General features: G+C 44.8%; 1 non-coding gene across 1 annotated transcript; it reads left to right on the plus strand.

The window, feature by feature from the left end:
* The first annotated feature begins 6,321 nt into the window (after positions 1-6,321).
* Positions 6,322-6,394, plus strand: TRNAW-CCA (transfer RNA tryptophan (anticodon CCA)). Its single transcript has one exon. It is a non-coding gene; the product is annotated as a tRNA-Trp (tRNA).
* The last annotated feature ends 10,704 nt before the right edge of the window (positions 6,395-17,098 follow it).

Here is a 17,098-nt window from a genome sequence, read left to right on the forward strand (position 1 = left end):
GTCAATCTTAAAGGAAATCAACCCTGAATATTCATTGGAAAGACTGAAGCTGAAGCTAAAGCTCCAATACTTTGGCCACCTGATGTGAAGAGCTGACTCATTGGAAAAGACCCTGATGCTGTGAAAGATTGAGGGCAGGAGGAGAAGGGGATGACAGAGAATGAGATGGTTGAATGGCATCACAAGCTTGATGGACATGAGTTTGAGCAAACTCCAGGGGATAGTGAAGGACAGGAAAGCCTGGCATGCTACAGTCAGTCCATGGGGTTGCAAAGAGTTGGACACAACTTAGTGACTGAACAACATTTTTTGGAGGGAATCTGTCACACAGACTTCTATCTGTGATCCAACCAAACATCACCAGACAGAGTCTAAGAGCTTGCGACTAAGATTAGAGAATGAGTTGAAATAAAAATTTTAAGTTATTCACCAAGTAGTGAACCCATTGTCTTGCAATAGGCAAAACAATCCATTTATTTCAGACGTGGAAAACCAGTACTGTGGTCCACATGCTTCCAAGTTGTACTTCCTGCCTGGGAATTTAAAAAAAGCAACTCTTGCATTCTTCTAGAGAAGGGTAACATCAAGTTCATACAGCAGCTAGAAACGTGATAAATCCGCCAGGGCCACAGCGATTCCTGCCTAAACTAACAATTCATTTCATTGCTACAGTTCACTGCTGTTGTCATCACTTTCATGCCTCTAATTACCTTCCATCTGTTTCATGTTTGAAGTTTACGACACTTGCCCACTTTGGCTGTGCTAGTTTACATCTAACACCAAACACATGTTTATGTTTACCACATACCAGTTCTGCATTCTTGGACTTAAAATTATATCAATTTATAATCCCATTAATGGAAAACTTATGAGAAGGATCCGGCTCCTTTAATAAAACTAGAAAGAACAACCATTTGGATGCTGTTAAGTGCAAGCCCATACCACAGGCTAAATGCTTCAGTTAGGTGCTCCCCACTCAGATAAGTGGGCTTCGAGAAACACTGTCTTGGCTGCTATGTCCAGAGTCTTGGACTGGAGAATCCTGACGGCCCAGGAGTCCACACTCAAGCTCCCATTTTCAGTGGCAAGGTAAAGAATGATCAAAGTCAATCTGATGTGCTTTGTTGAGAAATAGATACCATTTGAATTGGCATCCTTGGACTTGGCATTGTTAAGGTCAAGTCTGTGAACCAAAAAAGTTTTCAACTTGGAGAATGAAAGAGGAGCCAGAGGAGAGGTGGGTGTTACCAGCTGGCAGCAGCTTCCCCATATATAGCTCCCTAAGATGGGGCTGAATGCATGTTTGGACATCTGTATCTACTGCTGAATGATTTCCAAAGAAAACTACAGATAAGAATATTATTTGGATCTTGGGACCATTTCTGAAGGGCTTCAGTGCTAATAAAAAATTTTTAAAAAAAGACATCGGGAACTGTAAGGGATTAAATTCTGCTTCATTCCACTTAAAGGAGAAACTACCCTTTCCCTTCAAGCTTCTCAGTGAATTTCAATCCTTTTTGTGGTGTACTGGGAATCCTGCTCTCTTTTAGACCCCACATCTAGGAACAGGAAACTCAATCTCCAAAACCAGTAAATAAACAAGAGGTCTGATGACCTTTTGATGATCTTTCTGAATAGCATTCCTTTGAAACAAAAAATAGCCTTCTGTCTAGAATAAACTACTGGGCAATTGCTGGTCTGGAAGTCTGAGTGATAAGAGCAGTGGAAACTTGAGCGAAATGCACTTTGCAGGCTGAAGATGAATAAGAATTGAATCTTCTGTCACCTCCTTGTCTGAAAGGGCACTGGACTTGAGAGAGCTTTCCCCAGGGGCATAAGGATTTTACATTAAAAATCACAGACATCAAATGAGATCAGAGTTTGTCCACTCTCATTATTCTAGAAACTATTGACCGAAAAGCCACTCTGGGTCTGTCTGAAGCTTACGATCAGAGGACTTTTCCTTTCACCTGGTGGTCCATTCTGCCAACACAGAATCTGAGCAGCATCCTCACCCCTGGGGATTGATGATGGTCCTGCCCATCTCCCCACTTGGTGTGGACTCGGCAATTCCTCTAACATGGGGAAGCAGGCTTGCTGGGTCCTGTTCACCTGCCGTAGAACCAGCTCCCAGTCAGTCCAGAATGAAGATGCCCTGGGCAGCACAGGACAGGATGAACCTGGCCACTCCTTCTTCATTGCAGTCTGTAGCCTGAGCCCTGGAAGGTACATCAAGGCTCTTACTTCACGCTTGCAAAGCAACATCAGTTCCTTCCATCTGGGATCCTTGTCTGATCCCTCGGGTTTTTAACTGGGAACCAAAAGTTCCTTCAGGAGCCTCTAACCCTCTCGGAAATTCTGCTTTGACCTAAGAGACTCTCCTAATTGAACTGAGATGGGATCATGTTGTCTTGGGCTGTGAACTACTCAACACAATTCCAGTTCAGTTCAGGTTCGAGACTCACAATACTTTATGAGAGGTGACAGGAACCCCTGCTAAGCACTTCAAAAGCAATTTTTTTTTTCTAATTTTCTTCTTTCTATGTATCTGTAATGTCTAATGTTGTTCAAATGCTCATGTAATACCTTTGTAATAAGAAAAAAAATTCTCTTAACTATTGAGAAATGTCCCTAGCATGGAATTTGGGGCCGGCCAAATACTTCAGGTTGGAGCTGTTTCCAGGCACCTTGAGATTTTTAGAGTTTGCAAAAATTTCACTGTTGATGCCAGCTAAAGCGTCATCCCATGACACTTAAAGGAAAGTGGAACACAACACCCACTAGGTAGCCTTAAAATTTCTCATTTGAGACTCCCAAAAGATCTACTTCTGGAAACCAATTTTTCAGTGGAGGGGGTTCCCTCATTTCTCATAGAGAAATTTTGCTGGAGGCATCTTCGTGCTCACATCAAGCAGAAAGCCTCCCCGCTCACCCCCAGGATGCCAGGGCCCTTCCCTTCCATGTCCCAAATGACAGAAATAGCCACTCGAGTAAGGGACCTGGGTATGGAACTTGGCTTCTTCCGGAAGGATTCACTCACTGTGGGCTCTGCGATTACCTTCAAGATGTCTTTCAATAAAAAGAATGAGTGACAGCACTAGCAAAGAGGTGTTCTGAGCCCCCTGGAGCCCCCATCTAAGCTGATGGGCTTGAGGTCTCTTTAGGGATAGAACCAAGCTCTTTGATTGATCTCCAGCTCAAGATCAAGCTCAGAAATTCCCATCATTAGGGTCATCCTTCCTGCTGGGTAAAGGACTCCAGAAAGAGGGCCAAGGTTATGCACTTTGTTCATCCACTCATCCAAGGAGCCTCCTCCCGTCTGGACACCTTCTATCACTAGCACCAGAGCCTTGACACCACCTCTGCCCTCCCCTCCCACTCTGTACATCCTAGATCTAGAGCTGCTACTATTGCTCTGTCTGAACTCCCCTGGGTCTATCTCTTTCCCCTTCTCAGAATTCCAACTCTCAAGTAACTTCCAAAAAAAACCAATAAACTTGTTCATCCTGAAATTGCTAATGGCCATGCAGGTTCATGGATACATGCTCTAGGGAACTTGCTCTGGGAGGGAGAAGAAAAATGGGGAACTAGAAAGGGCCAGTGGCTTCCCTTGGAGCTCAGCTGGTAAAGGGGCCGCCTGCAATGCAGGAGACCTCAGTCTGATTCCTGGGTTGGGCAGATCCTCTGGAGAATGGATAGGCTACCCATTCCAGTGTTCTTGGGCTTCTCTGGTGGCTCCGATGGTAAAGAATCTGCCTGCAATGTGGGAGAACTGAGTTCAATCCCTGGTTTGGGAAGATCCTCTGGAGAAGGGCATGGCAACCCACTCCAGTATTCTTGCCTGGAGAATCCCCATGGACAGAGGAGCCTGGTGGGCTACAGTCCACGGCGTCACAAAGAGTTGCACATGACTGAGTGCCTAAGCACAGCACAGCACACAAGAGGCTCAAGCCTAACCCTGAGGAAGGAGTGGCTGAGGCTGTGCCTGTGGGCGTCTCGGGTGGGTAGAGGAAACACTTGCATGCCTGTGTGGTCCAGGAACCTTGAAGGCAAACCATAGCGGAACCCTCACCTCTAGGTGTCCTGCCCTGGACACGGTCACTTCAGACACTTGCTGAAAAGCCAGATGCCTGGGAGGATGATGATGGCCCTTCCCACGGCCAGGAGCTATGGCACACTTAGCCAGTCTTTCTGCAACCACTTCAGGGGGATCGCATGGTGGAGGGAAAAACACCAGGTTGGAGGCAGATGCCAGCTGCTCACCCACTCCTGCACCAACTAGGGAGTGACCAAGGAAAGCGCGATGGCCTTGACCTTAGACCCTTGACCCCTAAAATTGAGGGTTGATGCTAAACTCCTGACCCCCAGACTCAGCTTTTACAGCAAAAGTTTAAAAAGGAAGCTTTTTTGGAAATGTTTTATCTCAAAAAAGATACTTTCAAAATATCATCTAAGAAAAGAAGTGATTTATACCAGAAAAGGAAAAAAGAATAAAATCTCAGAGTCCAGAGATTTTGGACTCTGAGATTTTGTTCTTTGAGTTGAATAAATGTAGTTGCTTGGGAAAACCCACTGCAGCCTGAATTTTTCTCTTTAATATAGTTGGGAGCCGTAGACACTCCGGCCTGGAATGACCCCCAGAGGCCCTTCTGGCTTTGTGTCCTAGAGAAAGGAAAATGACAAAGAGAAAAGTGAACCTTTAGGGCAGCATCAGAGCAGTACCTTCAAAGGAGGATGCCTTAGAACTTGAGAAAATTTCAAGCTCTCCATCTCAGCAAACGCTCTGCGATCCAGTAAGACTTTAAGAGGAAGGATTTAAGCATCCATCTGTTTGCCTTCAGGGGCTCGGAGCCAGAGTACAGTTTCAGGCTGATGGGTCCATGATATTATAACATATTCATTAGGCAATAAAGGATAAACTGGATGACTGTATGTTTGAGGGTTGCTCCAGCCTCTCATTTATACAGCTTTTAGGAAACTCGCTTAATGTGCCCTCAGCTGGCATGGCTCCTCCAAAGCCATCCCCCAGATTGAATAATTGTTCATTAAATGTCTTCAGGGAGGTTTCCATCTGTAGTCACGAACTCCACGAACATTTGTGGGAAAATACCCCTGCTCTTTCATTATGTCTAAAATGTGATCACCTGATATGAAAACACAAAGAACGGTACGTTTTAAAGGTGAACTACAAACCCTAAATTGAGAGTTGACTTAATCCCACTTTTATGGGCTGATTAATGTCCCGAGTAACCAGGCTAGGGAAGAAAGTTAATGCCTGTTTCCTTTCATGGAGTGTACCATGCTTCTCGGCTTTTATCATGACAGCGCATCACTGCCACTGTGAGTTTGATATAAACAAGATCCAAGGCCATTGTCGGAACTTTCCTTGTGCCAAATGGACCCCAAATGATTCACTCACCTAAATTCCTAGCAGTCAGATCTTCAGTCCTTACGGGGAAATAAAAAGCAGACTCCATCAGAGGTTGTGATATCTTCGAGAGAGGCTAAAGAAGCAAGTTGGCTAATGGTGTCTATTTGTGAGAGTTTGAAATCTGAATTATGGTGAAAAGACGTACAAATCCTGCCTCCATAGTAATAATAATAACTGCTTTCCAGTAGCTACTCTGTCCAAGGAACTGCGCCAAGTGCTCTGTGTGTGTGTGTTTTCATGTACCCTTCTGAGATGGCAGGTATGAGCCCAGAGGAGGGTAAGCAGTGAGTCCTTGGAGCAGAACCAGGCCTGTTGGATGCAGGAGGCCACCCAGGTCCCCTCCTGCTGCCCCCGTCCCGCACTGTGCTGGCTCCACCCACCTGGGTCAGCTTAGCTCACCTGCCCTTGAGCAATGGGCTTCCCTGGTAGCTTAGCTCGTAAAGAATCCACCTCCAATGCAGGAGACCCCAGTTCGATTCCTGGGTTGGGAAGATCCCCAGGAGAAGGGAACGGCTACCCACTCCAGTATTCTTGCCTGGAGAATTCCATGGACTGTGTACAGTCCATGGGGTTGCAAAGAGTCAGACGCAACTTTCACTTTTTCACTTTTCAAAGAGACATCCTTTCACTCCTTCGTTGGTTCATCAGCGAAGAAGTAGAAGTCTTCAGAGCTCCTTCCAGAAGCAACATGGCCAAAAGCAACTTTCCTCCCCACCCTCACCCCACGCCCCCAAAGCCTGAAACACGGGGCTATTTTATTCCTTATGCCTTGAGGAGGTATATCTGTAACCAACAGGCCACACTCATGCCTGCTATGAAAAGTTATCAACAGAGTATCACCAAAACGTTTTGAGTGTGCTTTACACGTCCAAGAGCTCTCTCCCAGGACTTCCCTGGTGGTCCAGTGGCTAAGATTTCATGCTTCCAATGCAGGAAGCCCAGGTTCAATCCCTGGTCAGGGAACTAGATCCCACATGCCACAACTAAGACCTAGTGCAACCAAGTAAATAAATTAAAAAAAAAAAAAAGACCTCTTTCCCATAAATCATTTCATTTGATAAATTACCTTGAACAGAAGTAAAAGGAAATGAATTATTCAGCTTAGGGTTAGGATTTGTGTGCGGGCACTTATAGAGAGTACCTGGGCCCACAAGGTGTAGGAATGGCTCAACCGGTGTTAAGGACTTCAGTTTGGTGACAGGTTACTGCCACTTCATTGTACAGAATGTTGGTTTCCAGAAGCGCCTACATTAGGCTAAACCAGGGAGGAAGCATTATCTTCCAACACATCTGCCCTTGAACTCTGACCTTTCTTCTCCCCATTTCAGTATCTCCAATATCGATCCCATCCCGGGTCCTTCTTCTACCCTCTGCACCCCTTAAAACTCACTTTCAAGAAAGAAGAGAACCTGGACCTACCTGGTGGCCGATTGGTTGGGAATCTGCCTGCCAATTCAGGGGACGTGGGTTCAACCCCTAGTCCAGGAAGATTCCACAGGAATCTTCTTATGTGCACAGGAGGAGCCTATGTGCCGCAACTACTGAAGCCCCCTCGCCTACAGCCCGTTCTCCACAACAAGAGAAGCCTCGGCAATGAGAAGCCTGCACACCACAACTAGACACTAGCCTCCACTTGGCACACCCAGAGAAAGCCCACGCGCCGCAGTGAAGACCGAACACAGCCAAAATGAAAAAAGGAGAGAACATATTTGCACTAAAGTCAAATAACTGGCAATAGACTAAAATGTTTTCTCTGGCTCCAGCTTGTTTATTAATAGAAATTCAATGTCTTATCTAAAGGAGTGGTTTCCAAAGACCCACAGCCAGGAGGGTAAGGGGGAATGGAGTGGAGACGGCAGCAGAGCTCCAGCAGTTACCAAACACACAGCTGCTGACGGCACGTTCCAGCACCAGTCGGGCTCTGCCTCCAATCCTGGGAAGCACAACTCCCCCCAGATTCAACCTGGCTGCCACGGGGAACCTCCAGTGGAGACCTGGCCAGGAGCCAGTCCGTAGGCTCTGTCCACATCTCTACTGCCCTGTAGCTGAATGGGTCCAGAGAACCAGGACTGCTTCCAGCTCACAGTGACCCAGCATCCCTGTTGTCCAGGATTGGGGGCAAAAGAGGACTCAGACCACTGGTGCTACCTGCCATTTCCATCCCCATTGATTCTTTTACATCACTGGCACTCAAAAGAGGTTACATCAGCCTTTTTTTTTTTTAATGAATGATACCCTTAAAAAGAAGAATCATCCATAATATCTAACATGAATTTAACACTTACTGTATGCTGGGCATTGTTCTAGGGCTTCCCTGAAGGCTCAGCCGGTAAAAGAATCTTCCTGCAATGCAAGAGACTGCCTGCCAATGCAGGAGATTTAAGAGACTTGGGTTCCATCCGTGGGTCAGGAAGATTCCCCTGGAAAAGGAAATGGCAACCCACTCCGGTATTTCTTGCCTGGAATATCCCATGAACAGAGGAGCCTGGCGGGCTACAGTCCATGGAGTCACAAGAGTAGGACACCACTGAGGGACTAAACGACCACCACTGCCCAGACATTGTTCTAAGCATGTGCTAATTCATTTAGTCCTCTCAAGAGCCCTGTGGTGTAGGTGTTATCATTACCCACATTTTACAGATGATGAAACAAAGGCTCACAGTTAGATGACTTTTCCAAAGACACAGAGAAAGTGATAGCTGAGGTTCAAAGGAAACAGAACTGAGTTCCAGTCCCCGCAATCCCACTAAGTAGCTGTGTGACCTTGGGCCAGTCATTTAACCTCTCTGGGCCTATGAGAAAAGGGTATCAGACCAGTTTACCTCTCACCATACTTAGCTCTACGAGTTGATGAATCTAAGATCCTTGGAGATGTCTTCACACCACTCCTGAGAGCTGGAAGGTAATTCATTCTCCTGGTAAGAGGTGTGAAACAGATCCTCCTGTTTTAAAGCTCAGTGGAATCCCAGAGCTGTAGATGAAATGCCATCTATAAACATCCAGTTGTTATTGCCAAGCCTACTGCTTTAATGGGAAACATCAGCACTAATTTCCCTGCCCCCTGCAGAATCTTTTCATTTCCCGGGTTCCTTTCTCATTCACCACGTAGATGGCACCAAAGGCAAAGATGTTGCTATTTACATTGAGCTTCTGACTTTGTGCTCTCTTCCCACCTCAGACAACCTCCACCTGTCAACTCCAGTAATGGACGATTTATTTCCACACTGACAGCTTTTTCGATTCCATGCTTGCCAAGAAGGAAGACAGTGTCATTCCCTTCAAGCACACACTCAACCAGCTGATTCATTTTCTCTTTTTGAGTTTTTCTTCTTTTTCAAGCAGTTTCTCTAATTGAAGGGTTGTACCCTTTGGCCACCTGTGAAGATCCCACGCCCCGATGTTCCTTTTGTTTTTATATAATCCAGATGATTTGGGGTACACCAAAACCGAATGTCACAAGCTCTGGATTTGTCCCCCTGAGTTCTCTCTGCTGAGCTCCTGCCATTTCTATACCAAGTCTGACCAGAATGAGGCCCCTTCAGGAGCCCCATCCAGCAGCAACTAGAATCTGGAATTTATTTTGCCCTCAGTTCAGTCAGTTCAGTCACTCAGCTGTGTCTGACTCTTTGCAACCCCGGACTGTAGCACACCAGGCTTCCCTGTCCATCAACTCCCAGAGCTTGCTCAAACTCATGTCCATCGAGCTGGTGATGCCATCCAACCATCTCATCCTCTGTCGTCCCCTTCTCCTCCTGCCTTCAATCTTTCCCAGCATCAAGGTCTTTCCCAAGGAGTCAGTTCTTCACATCAGGTGGCCAAAATATTGGAGCTTCAGCTTTGGCATCAGTCCTTCCAATGAATATTCAGGACTGATTTCCTTTAGGATTGACTGGTTGGATCTCCTTGCAATGAAAGGAACTCTGAAGAGTCTTCTCCAACACCACAGCTCAAAAGCCTCAATTCTTCAGCCTTCAGCTTTCTTTATGGTGCAATTCTCACATCCATACATGACTACTGAAAAAACAATAGCTTTGACTATATGGACCTTTGTTGGCAAAGTAATGTCTCTGCTTTTTAATATGCTGTCTATGTTGGTCATAGCTTTTCTTCTAAGGAGCAAGCGTCTTTTAATTGCATGGCTGCAGTCACCAACTGCAGTGATTCAGGAGCCCAAGAAAATAAAGTTAGCCACTGTTTCCATTGTTTCCCCATCTATTTGCCATGAAGTGATGGGATGGAGAAGGCAATGGCACCCCACTCCAGTACTCTTGCCTGGAAAATCCCATGGACAGAGGAGCCTGGCAGGCTGCAGTCCATGGGGTCTCGAAGAGTCAGACATGACTGAGTGACTTCACTTTCACTTTTCACTTTTATGCATTGGAGAAGGAAATGGCAACCCACTCCAGTCTTCTTGCCTGGAGAATCCCAGGGATGGGGTCACACAGAGTCGGACACGACTGAAGTGACTTAGCAGTAGCAGCAGATGGGACTGGATGCCCTGATCTTAGTTTTTTGAATGTTAAGTTTTAAGCCAGCTTACTCACTCTCCTCTTTCACTTTCATCAAGAGGCTGTTTATTTCCTCTTCATTTTCTGCCATAAGGGTGGTGTCATCTGCATATCTGAGGTTACTAATATTTGTTCTGGCAATCTTGATACCAGCTGGTGTTTCATTCACCCCAGCATTTAGCATGGTGTACTCTGCATAGAAGTTAAATAAGCAGGATGACAATATATAGCCTTGACGTACTCCTTTCCCAATTTGGAACCAGTCTGTTGTTCCATGTCCAGTTCTAACTGTTGCTTCTTGATCTGCATACAGATTTCTCAGGGGGCAGGTAAGGTGGTCTGGTATTCCCATCTCTTTAAGAATTTTCCAGTTTGTTGTGATCTACACAGTCAAAGGCTTTGGCATAGTCAGTGAAGCAGAAATAGATGTTTTTCTGGAATTTTCGTGCTTTTTCTATGACCCAACAGATGTTTGCAATTTGATCTCTGGTTCCTCTGCCTTTTCTAAATCCAGTTTGAACATCTGAAGGTTCTCGGTTCACGCGCTGTTGAAGCCTAGAATTTATTTTGCCCTTGCGATAGTTAACTGTGTAAGTCAGCTTCATTGTGTCACAGGGTGTCCAGATTAGCATTTGAACTGGTAGACTGAGTAAAGTTGATCACCTTCCTCAATGGGGGTGGGTGGGCATCACCCAATCCACCGAGGGTCTGAGTCGAACAAAAAGGTATAAAGAAGGTGAATTTTTCTCTCTCTGCCTGCCTGCTGAGCGGGGACGTTGGTCCTATCCTGCCTTTGGACTGGGGCTCACACCATCAGTGATTCTGGTTCTCCAGCTGATAGATGGCAGATAGCAGGACTATGACATCTAAAAAGTTATTAAAAAATTTAAAACCTAAGTTCATTGGAGTAAAATTATGGCCATCATCACAAATGGGGTTTGGAAGAATCTTTGCCCACAGTTTGTTCTTGATTTTCATGGATTTGAGAAGATGGATGAGAAGTCCAAAGAGGTCACTAGCAACTTAATGACCCTCGGCGAGAAGCTGGAGCTAGGTCTACAAGAGGACAACTTCACTGAACTCCTTGCTGGGCAAACAGGAGGAGCTTACTAATTAAGACATGATGGAACTGGGGGCCCAGAGAAAGGACAAAAAGAGACAAGAGGAAGAAGAAGTAACTGAAGAACCGAAGAGATTCATGAGCAGGAAATGGCAAGAGAATTTTCCTTACTTGAGGAGGCACTGTTAGTTTTTGAGGCTTAGGGTTCCAATGTAGACCTATACACAAACGTTACAGCAGCCCTTCAGAATGCAATTCTGTGCTACTGTGTCATCTATGATGAAAAAAGAAGAGCTACTATCCAGACATCACTGGGTCAGTTTTTCAAGAAGGTAGACAGAACTGAATTCAGCAAGGAACCAGAACCTGCGCCATCAACGTCAGGTGTGAGTGAAATAGCAGCTGGCCCTCTGTCTCCTATTGTTGACAATCCTTGTGCCTAGCACAAGGTTGCTAAGTTGCTTCAGTCATGTCCCACTCTTTGCAACCTACGTACGGACTGTAGCCCACCTGGCTCCTCTGTCCATGGGATTTCCCACGCAAGAATACTGGAGTGGGTTGCCATATCCTTCTCCAGGGGATCTTCCCCACCCAGGGGTCAAACCTGTGTCTTTTATGTCTCCTGCATGTCAAGCGGGTTCTGACAACCCTTCAGTTCTACCATCTCCCACTCCTCCCCCTCCTCCAGTCAATAACTCTTCTTGCCTGTTCCCTGGATGCCAGTCCGTGTGCCAGCTGTTGAACTGGTACTTTTCAGCAGCTACTGTACTTTTCAAGGTGCTGTACTATAATATTTTAAATGTTTTCTTTATGTTTTGTGCTTTTTTATGTATCATTTGTGTTAAAAGTATCATAAACCTATTCCTATATAGTACTATACAGCTGATTGTGTCAGTTGGGTACAAAGGCTAACTTTGTTGGACTTACGAACAAACTGGACTTATGAATACACTCTCAGAACAGAACTCATTGGTATGTAGGGAACCTGCTTTACAAACCCTGGGGAGAGAAGGGTTGGCACTTTGTTGGCACTCCTGTGTCTCTTTACACCAAGGTCTGATCTCTCAAAGTCATAGACACCAGATATAATTGCTGCCTGGGAGGCCACGTGTGACCCTTGGGCTTATTTTATTAAATGTTAATCTGTCCCTTTTGTTTCCCTTTTCCACACCCAAGAGAAAAATTTAATTTCCTCCTCATCTTCTAATATTCCTGTATGTTTTCTTTCTTGCCCCTCATTCTTTTTGTTTGTTTGTTTTCATTTCATCTCTCTCTCTCTCTCTGGATGTGTTTGCAACAGTGTAAGATAGAAAACCAAGACAAGGCGTCTCTTCGTCCTTCTCATTCTCTGCCCAGGGCACCTTTGAAAGCTTTGATATAACCAACCAAGAATTTTCTCTCTCTTTCCCAGACATTTAATTTAAACAAAACTTGGAAAAGTTAAACATTGACCTTTTATATGCTAGTCATGCTACTGACACTTTGTCAGCTAGACTCCATGTAACCTAATGTCTTAACTTTCTGATTCTAGCATGTTAACCAGCACCTGACAATTCCTATCGTACTGCCCAACTTAAGTCCTGAAATATCAAATATTCATCTTTCCCTGAGAGGCTAAACGTTGCTCAACATTTTGATTATTCTGAAACAGAAGGCTACTCTTCCACGAGTTCAGTGGTGTAAAAATTTACCTATGTTGTGATCACTGACTGCAATCTGATAGGAAATTCTTATCAGATAGTGTCATAAGTAAAATGAATGAAGATATCAAAGCATGGCCGTGAAGAAACCTGTTTGTGACTCTTGCTGAAAGAGAAACGGTTCAGATATAATTACAGTGTCCTAGTATTGAGGCTTTAGAAATACAATTTACATGAAATCTGACATATTACAACTTTGCAAAATATGTTCAGATACTTTTTACAGAAACTGTACCAGAAACTCCCGGTTCTTAACAAAGAATTAAAAATCAAGAGTAGTAAGAAGGTAAATTCAACCCATCATTTTTCTCTACATCTATGCTTCCAAGGGAAAAATCACTCTCTTTCTCAAACAAACAGAGATCTTTCAGAAAGGTTCATTCATAGAAACCACAAAAGGTCACACAAATCAATTGATTCTGCTCCTTTTGGCTAGAAGGGTGGTTTGCAAGAAGGTAAGAGGCAACCAGAAGTAAGAGAGCAGATGAGACTGTATTTTCACTCCCTTTCTCTGTCTCAGCCAAAGGCCACAAAAAGGCAAGTGAGGAATGGCCTCTCCTTTCCATCGTCAGGCAGCCATCAGAGAAAAGAATGAAAATTTTTCCCCACTGCTGCCAGAACAACATATAAAACATGGGCTTTCCCCTGAGGAAATAAACCTGGAAAGAAGAGAAGAAATTTCTTCTCAACCTCCACCCACCCCGCCCCCTACAAGCAGCAGAAATCAGCTAGGCAGACAATTCCTTCCTGGCCCCACTAGGAGGAATGAGGTGAGACTTGGCAGAAAGAGTGTGGTTTGGGTTTAACGTGGTTTCGCCCTCCTGAAAGGTAGAGACCCAATTTCAGACAAAGTGCCATTGTCCAGTTTCCATTCAGAAATAAAACGTTGTGAACTTGATTTTATTTTTCTCACAAGCTTTCAGGCTCTATTAGGAGGATGTGGCCCAGGAATGTAGTCTGAGGCAGAAATCCCTGTTCACAGCGCTGCCTCGGGCAAGTCACTTAGCCAGCTTCTTCCCACTGTGGAGTAGGCAGAAAAAGGACGCCGTTTGCAATATTTAAATATTAAACACAAGGCGTAGGTGAACAAGAAACATAAATATTTCATCTTGATGCTCTAACCATGACACAGTCTACCAATCTTAACATTTCAGCTAATGTAGAAATTTTTCAAAACCAAAAAACCATTTCATCACTATATAATATTTGTCTTAAGTAGTGAAAAATTACAAAGGTTAAGGTCATTTCAAAGCAGAATTCTAAGGTCTTTAATTTTGCTGTGTCATTTTCTTTTTCTTTCCTTATTTTTTTTTTTGTTGTTGTTATTGTTGAACTTGATGTTTTCTTTTGCTTCATTTTCATTCAGGACATTAAGAAAACTCAGCATGTTTGTTTTCAACAATATTCAACAGTGCTCCTGCCAATTTTCTTTTAGAAGTCAATTCATTTTTTAAAAAAAATATTTATTTATTTGGCTGTGCCAGGTATTAGTCGAGGCACTCAGGATCTTTAGTTGAGGAATTCAGGATCTAATTCCCTGCCCAGGAGTTGAACTCTGGCCCCCTGCATTGGGAGCAGAGAATTCTCACCACTGGACCACCAGGGAAGTCCATGCTACTTTTGATAATCATACTCTTTGGACTTTTCTCTCTTCTCTCTCTACCCACCCTGGCCCAAATTTTAAGCCCGAGATTTTTTTGTGAATGTAAATTCAAGTTTAAACACTATCCCAAACAGGTAATGCTTATATTGGTAGGAAAAAAGGAAGGATGGCCTTAACCTTGTAACTGCTGTATAAACCATGTTGTGCCTTCATAAAGCGAGCTTTATAGTTTCATTATAAACAATTGGGCTTCCAAGGTGGCTCAGTGGTAAAAACTCCGCCTGCCAAGCAGGAGACTCAGGAGATTCAGGTTCTATTCCTGGGTCAGAAAGACCCCTGGGGGAGGAAATGGCAACCCACTCCAGTATTCTTGCCTGGAGAATCCCATGGAAAAACGATCCTGGTGGGCTACAGTCTACAGGGTTGCAAAGAGATGGAACACAACTTAGCGACTAAACCACTATAAACATTAGGGAGAAGAGAAATGAATCAAAACCGAGACTGAAAGAGTAACAGAACGAAAAGTACAAAGGAAGTAAAAATACAGAAACACAAGAAACAGCTTATCCTTATTTCAAAATAGTATCTTCACCATAACTTTCATTTTTCACTGCCTTTCCAGGGAACTCAGAGGACCCTGCTAGCAGCACAGACTCCCCATAGTTCAACTTTGAGCTGGGAGGAAAATAGTGTTGCTGTGACTCTCATTTTACAAATGAAAAACATGAAGATGAAAGATGGCATGATTAACTCAGTCTCATTAGTCAATATGGAATCTTTGAACAAATGGCTTCTTTTTCAAACACTGAAAACTGACTTTGGACTTGCCTGATGGTCCAGTGGTTACGTATCTGCCGGCCAATGCAGGGGAGTCGAGAACTGGCCAGAACGTGCAGGAAGGCTCTGCAACTCTTCTCCACGTGCAACCAAGGCTGAGACGTATCCTCAACCAACCAGAGACCAACACTGCCCCCACGCCCCGCCTTGGCTCAGCCCATCAGGATGTCTGCCTTGGAAGTCCGCTGGGCTTTCTAGGGGTTGCACATCCCCACTTGGCCTGGCCAGGGAGGCGATGACCCTCTCTGACAGCCTGGGTTGAGCCCCCCGCTCACCTCCTGCCAGGTGAGCAAGTGGCTGTGAACCCTGATCAGTTGCCTTCGTGGGCCAACCGTTTGGTCAGAAAAACCTGTAACATCTCATCCCACCAGACCCAGCTAGTCATTCATGGGCCCATGAATTCAGAGTAGCCTTGAAGTTGCCAAGAGTCAGACACGACGGCTGAAGCAGCTGAGCACTTCTGTCATCAAAACTGCAGCGTGGTGTTGGACCAACAGATTTCGTAGAAACGGATTCTTCACATTGATGTACGGCAGAAGCCAACACAATACTGTAAAGCAACTATCCTCCAATTAAAAATAAATAAATTTTTTAAAAAAAACATGGATTCTCATGAGAACACTCCTTACTCAATTTACAGAATCCAGGAATGTTCCAGTACAACATTTTAACTTGCTTCTTGCCTTCCGATGGGGGTGACCCTCACCAGCCTGGCACATGGACTTCCAAGTGGCAAGACAGGGGCTTGGGCCACGTGTTTGAGTTACCTGGGCTTGAAGCGGTGAACTGTGGCTGGTCACCCGTCAACAGGTCAGCCGGGCAAAGTCGCACAGTCGACAGGTGTGTATTCATTAACAGAATGCAAATGCAAAACAGGCATTTGTTGTCCAAGGGAGCAGATAACATGCCCTTCCTGACTGTGGGGAGTGTTCCCACAATCTGCTCTGGGCTAATGCGGACATCACAGTGGTTCCTAATGAGTCATCTTTTCCTACCAAGGTTATTGTAGTTTCAAAATTTTTACATCGAAATAAGGTTGCTTTCCTACTCTCTTTTTTCAATTTTTTTTTTTTTTTTTTTTTTTTTTTTTTTTTTTTGGTGCACTGGGACTTCACTGCTACGTTCGGGCTTTCTCCCGTTGTGGTGAGCAAGGGCTCCTCCCCAGATGAAGTGCATGGGCTTCTCACTGCAGTGGCCGGAGCACCAGTGGACCCAGGAAAAGGGACGTCCCTTTCCTACTGTCTCGAGCAAACTATAAACATGGAAGGCTAACTTGGATAAATTAAAAACACTCAGTAATAAAAATGATTAAACATCACTAGATCTGTGAATTCATCAGCCTGGCTCCTGGTCTGTAGAGTAGGCGTGGGGTTCCCCGGTGCACTCTAATCTTTGAGAGAGTTTGTGAAGGAACAATACCTTGCAGTAATGGCTAACGTTTACAACTCTGCAAGGCATGGAGCTAAATCTTTCTTTATCTTAGTTAATCCTCCCAACAACCCAGTCTCAAATCTATAGAAGATAACATTATCATCCTCATTGTGTCAGTGAGGAAACAGAGCTCATGGCTAGGCTGAGGCCACACCACAGGTGACAAGCCAGGTCCCTCGAGCCAAAACCATACTTCCCATGGCCCCTGTGTATGTGTACGCTCAGCCCCTTCAGTCTTGTCCCACTCTATGCGACACTATGGCCTGTAGCCCGCCAGGCTCCTAGGTCCATAAGGACTGTTAACACGTGACGATGAGCACTTTGAACCTCTGACTAAAACAAGTTCCTACAGAGACCCTCCTGGAGAGAGACTTCTGGCAAACCTTCTCCAAGCCCAGGAAGGACGGACCTTTTCCCAGAACAGGTGTGGAGAGGAGGCCAAAGGAAATGGCCAATTTATTTTTTTTCCAGATGAGATATTTGTGTGGTAGATATTCTGAAGACAGGAGCGTTTCCCCTTTCCGTCGC

This window comes from Muntiacus reevesi, chromosome 2, assembly GCF_963930625.1.
Source record: "Muntiacus reevesi chromosome 2, mMunRee1.1, whole genome shotgun sequence".
Lineage (NCBI taxonomy): Eukaryota > Metazoa > Chordata > Mammalia > Artiodactyla > Cervidae > Muntiacus > Muntiacus reevesi.